This window comes from Equus caballus, unplaced genomic scaffold (genome assembly GCF_041296265.1).
Source record: "Equus caballus isolate H_3958 breed thoroughbred unplaced genomic scaffold, TB-T2T haplotype1-0000035, whole genome shotgun sequence".
In the NCBI taxonomy this organism is placed as follows: Eukaryota; Metazoa; Chordata; class Mammalia; order Perissodactyla; family Equidae; genus Equus; species Equus caballus.
In genome coordinates, this window is record NW_027221806.1 from 363367 (window position 1) to 370795 (window position 7429).

A 7429-nucleotide genomic window follows, 5' to 3' on the forward strand; every position below is an offset into this window, starting at 1 on the left:
ACAATAAGGCACAGTGGGACTTTTGAAGGGACTAGTGGGAGAAACAACCCATTTTTAGCTGCGCTTTTAGTTTGGAAGATGTAGCTACGAACTTGCCAGACAGACTTACAAGGTAGCCAGTCCAGAATCTAGAGCAGAGAAATGGATAGAAACTGAAACTTGATGACATCAGCTGAGCCCCAATATGAATCCTCCTGCGTGAGGGCAGCCTGACTCCCAGAGCTTTTTCAGGTGCCTGAGTCAACAGATCCTGTTTTTAAAGTCAGTTGAATTGCGCTTGCCATCATTTACATCCAAAGAATCCCTCACAGCGTAAGGGGGCTCTCCATCCCTGGCTCCCTCTTCTGTGCTAGCACTCTGAATATATATTACCTTCTCTGTCCTTCAGGTCGTGCCCTTCTATAAAAGAGGGTAAAGAAACCTACTTCAAAGCATTGTAAAGTTTAAATGGGATAATATACATAAAAAGCATAAATTTGTTTCACAACATTGAAGTACAATAAGCAGTACTTAATTTTTCTAAATTAAATTAAATCTGGCTCAAAGACCCCATTTTAAAGGGTAGGAAGATATACAATAGTAGTCATTAATGGGAGCTTTTTGCCTATTTAGTTAAGTATTCACCATCAAATATGTAGGTAAGAGCCTGTGATCTTGAGTCCATCTTGGTTGCCCCTGGGATTTTCATTGCCCAAGCCCTTCAGGCCCATTGAAAGGCCAGTGGCTGCACAGCCTCTGTGCTAAGTGTGAGCAATGCCGTGTCTTGCGACAGCTCTCAAGATGATGGGGCTTGATGATTAGTCATCTCAGCATCATCACTTCATCCCTTAAAACATTGTGCTGTCTGCTAGAGGACTTCCACACAGAACCCGTCCACCTAAGGGACTCGTGTCTACATCCTGATTCTCAGGGTCTTGGAGCCACTGCTACCTTTAGGCAACTCTCCTTCTCTCACCCCAGCACTTGTGTCAACCCCTATCTCCTCTCTCCTTGGAGCAGCCAGCTAAAGTCTCCTCCCACATGAGGGTCTGGACAGGACTGCACAACAGGTGTCTCACAACTTCTGCTTGGGTTCAGGAAACATGAAAGCCATTAATAACTCCTGAACCCAGAAGCCCAGAACTTCCTGTAAGACAAATGCGGAAAGGTAACTTTTATTCCTTCTGGAATCCCCTCAGGTGGAGGGTAGAAACAGCATTATCCTGCTTCAAATGAAGGTTGCCTCAAGCTGGGCAAGAATCCCTGCAAAGGAAAATTACCTACTCTTGTCAGCCCAACCCCCTCCCACAGTGAAGCATTGCTAAACTTGCATAATACTCAGTTCCTTCTCTACCTCCTGGCCCCCATAGAAGGAAGGAACAGACCCCGAGTCTCCTGGGAGAGATAGGGAGGCAGCCTCCACAAATCTCTGAGCTTCCACTTGGCCTCCCTAAGGAAGACCAAACGTGTCCTTGTGACCCCAGGAAAATAGCCTAAATTAGGCTCTGATCCAGGGCCAATGGAAGTTCCAGAGGAAAGGCCTCAAGAGGAGCCCCGGGGCCAGCCCCGTGGCCAAGTGGTTAAGTTCGCACGCTCCGCATTGGCGGCCCAGGGTTTCACTGGTTCGGATCCTGGGTGTGGACGTGGCACTGCTCCTCAGGCCACATTGAGGCGGCGTCCCACATGCCACAACTAGAGGGACCCACAACTGAAATATACAACTATGTACTGAGGGGATTTGTGGAGAAAAAAAGAAGGAGAAGATTGGCAACAGTTGTTAGCTCAGGTGCCAATCTTTTAAAAAAAAAAAAAAGAGAGAGAAGAGCCCCTTCTCATAGCCTGGGCCCCTTCATTGTGGCTGCAGATTACGGCACAGTTCTGAGTGTTAATCCATGTGAAGGCTGCCTCAAGAAAGCTGATTCCCTTAGGCAGCACCTGGTACCAGAGAAATTCACAGTGCCTGAAGCTGAGATCTGGGGTTCCCATACCCAAGCCACATCAAGGTACCAGTCAATTCATGCATTTTATTCGCCCTGACATTAGGTTTGGAGTGTGGGCTTGAGGGTATAAAAATTCAGGTAACCCATTCCCATCACATTCTATGTCACTGAAAATTCTTCAGGTGCCACAGAGTACCATGTAAATGAGACCCCCACCCCCACCCCCCACACCCCCCAAGCTGCACAGCACTGATCTCTGGGTATAAGCAGCAAGCCCATGAAATCTAGAGAAATTCCTCCTCATCTCTCCAGTCACTGTTCAGCTAATACGTTTTCCTTCTTTTGGTAAGAGTCCTGCTTTCCCATAGGAACTGGAATCTGGGAGAAAGGAAAACAGTACTAGAAGCAGAACAAGAGTGTGGGATCACTCCTGGGTGGTACTGTCACCTCATTTGGACAGTTCACTGCCTAGATGTGCTGAGTGTGCAAATTCTGTCTCGTTGCCTCATCCAGTGTTTCTCTGAATAGAAGCAAATATCTGGGCACCAGGTATGACTTGTCTTGTGACCCCAGCCAGTAAGTCAGCCCTTTTGAGCCACCACCTCTCCCTTGGTTAGAAGCTCTTTGGCAGTGGGTTCATGGAAAACATCCCAGAATGGGAGCTACATGCTGAATTCCCTAGTACTGGCTTTGCCATCGATTGTGTGATTCATTCTCTCTGATGTTCAAGCTGTGAGAAGCAAATTTGAAATGATGGATGTGCTATATTAAATATATCAATAAGAGCAGAAGTTAAACCTTGCAAGCTGTAGGGTTTGCTTCCTCGATAAGCCTGGCTATCTCTATGGGAACTGAAGGTTGCTTCTTTAGGCCTATAGTCGGGGAGCTAGAGCAGAGTGGAGATTTGGTGGCGGAGCGAGGATGAGCCGTCTTGCTCCTAATTTTTCCTCCCCTCTAAGTCTGAATACTGGCAGTGGTGAGGCAGGTGGTTCTAAGGGCTCCTTTCACTTTACCGTTCATGATGACCCCACACCGCCTTTACCTCCATGCCACCTTTCCCTGCTTCTTTGGATGCTTCAATCTCTTTGATGTTTTTCTTACCAGACGTTTCTCCGCTTAGCCATTAAACAGCTTTACCTTTGATGACGTGGATATGGATGAGCACAAGGATCCACTTGGTCCCTTTGGTCACTTTTGCTTCAGTGAACTCAGTGGGATGTCCAAGAAGAAACCCTTGTGTTAGGAAGAGTTCTAAGAAGGTTTCAAAGATCCCTTCTTTTGCTAGTCACACCCTTGTATAAACTGCTCCCCTTGAGTGTAAGCTGGACCTCGTGATTTGCTTCTGACTAATAGAATAAGGGAAAGGTGATGGGATATCATTTCCCTCGTTAGTTTACAAGATTGTGACTTCTGTCTTGCTAGCAGACTCTCTCCTGGCTTTGATGAAGCAAGCTGCCATGTTGGAGAGGCCTACATGACAAGGAACTGAAGGTTGCCTCCGGCCAACTCCAGCCAACAGCCATCCAGGAATTGAGGCTCTCAGTCCAACAGGCCTTGAGGAACTGCATCCAGCCAGCAGCTATAGAAGTGAGCGAAGAAGTGTGCATTTCCCCAGTCCAGCCTTCAGCTGAGACCCCAGCCCCAGCTGCCACCTTAATTGCAGCCTTGTGAGAGACCTTGGAGCAGAGAACCCAGGTAGGCCTTGCCTAGATCCCTCACCAACAGAAACTATGAATTAATAAATACTTGGTTTTTTAAGCCACTAACTTTTGGGGTATTTGTTATATAGGAACTAACACACCCCTAAATTACTGTAACCTTGGTGTAAGATGTAGCATGGCTGGGAAGGCAGGCACCAAATGAGAGGACAACCTCCTTGACAGCATTCCTGGAGATACTGTCTTCAATCTCGAAGACTATCCCAAGTTCTCTTAGCTGCAGTGGTATCATTGTGCTCCCCCCAGCCCTGATTAGTCTCCAGGAGGTGAGGCCTAGGTAAGGTAATGCTGGGTGGAGTGGATGGCCAGGATGTGGGGTGTTAATCTGTCTGGAAGGGACATTTTGAGCTCGAAGTGACCCTCAGGGATCATGAGGTGTGATGATAAGGTCATTCTTCCCCTCCTCATTTTTTCTTTCCTTTTCCACTCACTCCACCATTCCTTTTTCCCTACTTGTTGTCTCCTTTTGCCCCAAATTCTGGGTGGCTGCCTGACGACCATTCCTACAAATGATAGCCAGGTGATCTCTTGGTCTTGCAATAATTCTACCAAGCTGGGCATCCTGAGGAAGTTTCCCTCGGGAGCGTCTCTGCCCTTTCCTTGAGGTGTCCTCACATGCAGGGAGACCTCATTGTTGAGCTCAGAATGTGCCTTCCAGACAGATTACCACCCCACATATAACAGATTCTTCGGTGGGACCCACCCAGTTCCTGGACCCTGCCCTGGCCACTCCAGTGTCCACAATCGCAAAACCCACCCATACGCACACCTGCACTGACTGCTCACCTGTGAGATACTCAGGAATCAGCAACTTTTTCTAAATGAAGGTAAGTTACCGTTTTCAGGAAAATATTCATATCTCTGGTCCTTTTCAGAGCTGCAAGGTCTCTCCTCCCGTCTGCTCCAGGAAGGGTAGAGGAAGGGGAAGGGTGAACTGCCCCCCATTTTCGTTAGGGTCAGCTGAGGCGTGGGGACGCGGCCCACCACCCAGACCTCCTGAGGGAGAGAAAGGCTCTTAGGAGCAGGTGACATTCATTCCTCACCAAGAGATCCAAGAGCAACATTTCCCCCTGCCACTCACCTCAGGGCCTAAACACCCCCACACTTCCAATTCCAAAACTTTCTGAGGCAACAAGGGGAAATTCTGGCTGTATCCTTCCAGAGGAACGCATCCCACCCTGCAGCTGTGTATAGTTCAGGATAGTGAGGGAGCAGATGGAAAGACAAGTTGAGCCAAGTTCTGGACTTGAAGGGTTCTTCTCATTTTGAGAAGGCCCGGAAGTTTTTAGAGTAAACTTTTTGTACTTTTTATGAAAAAGTAAAGTGTTTTAAGTACAGGACATCTGAGTAAGGTCAAATACAGGACCCAAGATAAGACTGAGAAAGCCACTGTCAGGCCCCCTACAAGGGACTGGTCATCTTGCAGAAACCAAATGAGGAAATCAGTCAGAGCTGACTTCCCTCCTTCCTTTCCCTGAGCATAAGCGCTGGGAACCCCAAACCCACTCCCCCAAAGCACCACACAGAGAACACTACTCTCTCCTAGCAGAAACATTTATTGAGGACGATCAGTATCCTTGGTTGTGCTAACCATGGTTCTCATCAGAGGATGTGTTCTCGTGAAAACTGCAATGCTTTCTCAACAAGGACTGAATGATTTCTTTGGGGACATTTTTCCTCCCTGGAAGTGTTGGAGAAGCATTTCCTGTTTGAATAGAAGAGTCAGATCTCTGAACACAGTGCTTTCATTAGAGGTGAGGGTGGCCGGAGGGACGTGGCATACATCATGCATGCAGGTGGGTCTTGGATGGGGCACAGACTCCCTTTAGGGTGGGGAAGGGGGTTGACTCTGGCATAAATGCTGGTCCTTGAAGGCCACAACTTTCCAGGGCTGTCTGATCCTATCTCTTTTCTGTCTAACCCTTGTACGAAAACTCTTGTCAGGAGGGACAGCATCTTGGCTGCAGGATGTGGTCCTTGCCCATTCCCCTGGCTGTGGGTCAGAGAGAGCCCCGTAGTTGGAGGGATGTCCCTCGTCAGGCTCTACCTGGGCCTGCAGTTCCCCCTTCTGCTGACCTAACTCTGCAGCCTCAGGTTCGTATCTCCATGCCGGTTTCTCCTCTAGGATCTTCCCGATGGCTGCCATGAGCTCATGAGCTTCAGGAGGCCCACAGCTCACGAGAGCTGCACTTTGAGCTGGGTCTCGGAGCGGTGCAAAGGTTGACGTGAACTTGGCTTTTTGCTGGAGACTTTCCTGCCCTGTGATTTTTTTCTTGGAATTAATCCACTGAAAAAACTGCCTCATTTTTTTTCTGAAGTAACTTTCAGGAGGAAACTGTTCATTCTGTGACAGATACGGGAAAGTGCCCTCTAATTCTCTGTCCTCAATAGAGTGGCTCTTCTTTCTGGCTTTAGACGTCCCAACTCCTGAATCCTCGCTTCCACATTCTCCTGCTCTGGAGTCCAGAGGTCTCACTGTCTTTGCAGCTGGTGGGAAATTCCTATCCTGGCATTTCCATGAGACATGCTTAGAGGCCCAGGGTTCCCGCCAATCCCCATTGTCCTCCAAGTGGACTTGCAGCACCTGGGAAGCTCCCATGTCCCCACTGGAGACGCTCTGGGACTGAGTCAGTGAGGAGTCGGAAGGCAAGCTATCTGAAGTAAGGGATATGTCAGCGGGAGAGCCTTTAGGCTGGCTATGTTCCCTGCTCTTCAATTGAAACTTCAACTCGGTAAGGAGCTGTTTTTTAATGTCTGATGGCTTGGAATCTTGGGGAACTGGTATTTTTGGTGAGGGACATTGACTGGTCAGGGTAGTTTCTACTTTGCTCACATTGATATTTACCATTTGGGAGCTTCCCAACTTGTTGGTTGTCAAGATGTCACAAGATTGTGATGTAAGAACGCACAGCTCCTCAGCCTTGAATATCTCCCTGAAGTTCATGGTGGACGTGGAAAAATGTTTTCAATTCTTCTCCACCATCTTTTGGCCCTGAATCATGTCCTCTCTATCACTGGAACTCACATTCTCATCCCTTGGCATATGTCCAGCCCCAGCTTGCCTTGTGGGCACCTCTCGGCTGCATCTGTTATTGTCTAGTGCAGTCTTACTCTGACTCACTTTGTCTATAAAGCTGTGTGTGAGGATCTCTGAAGTCTGTCTGCCATGCTCGATTGACTGGATGTCCTTGGCAAGCTCCTGGTCGCTATCAGAGTGGGATGGTTTTAGGGCCCCCTGTCCTTCGTTGCCCGCAGATGAGGTAGCAGGGAGTGGAAGATCCAGGATGGGGACTGAATTCGTTGTTTGCACCTTATTTCCCTGAAAACTTTTAGAGCTTCCCTCAAGGGGCTTGGAAACCTCAAATTCCTTTCCCTTACTTGGAGTCTTATTTCGTTTGTCACCTATGTCTTGACCCCCTCTTATTACTTACAGAACAATCATTTTATTCTATTTTTCCCTTTTTCTCCTCCCTTCCATTTTTAAAATCATGTTGTTTTTAGAAAACAAAATTGGTATTTTATTTTTCCACCCTTGTAACCATCTTTATTTTACTTAGACATCTACAACTTAATGTATTTCACGCTCACCATCATAATGCTTTTTGAATTTTGCCCCAGTTGACACTCAGCCAATTTTTGAGTCCCAGTCTGTCTAAGTGGAGTTGCCTTTCCTCCAAACCCCTATTGTAAGGGTGGGTATGTGTGCAGTCCATGGTGAGACCCCCATATATCTGTAACCTGGTGCATAGTCTGGGACTCACCTCTGGTTCATGAGCTGCAGATGTTCTGGGG

General features: G+C 47.8%; 1 protein-coding gene across 1 annotated transcript in view; it reads left to right on the top strand.

Annotated features, from left to right (window-relative positions):
* LOC138922029 (uncharacterized) overlaps nt 1–7429 on the top strand; it is a 143666-nt gene that overhangs the window by 30765 nt on the left and 105472 nt on the right. The window contains 1 exon segment of the mRNA XM_070258809.1: nt 3342–3614. The gene's annotated coding sequence lies outside the window, so the exon portion shown is untranslated.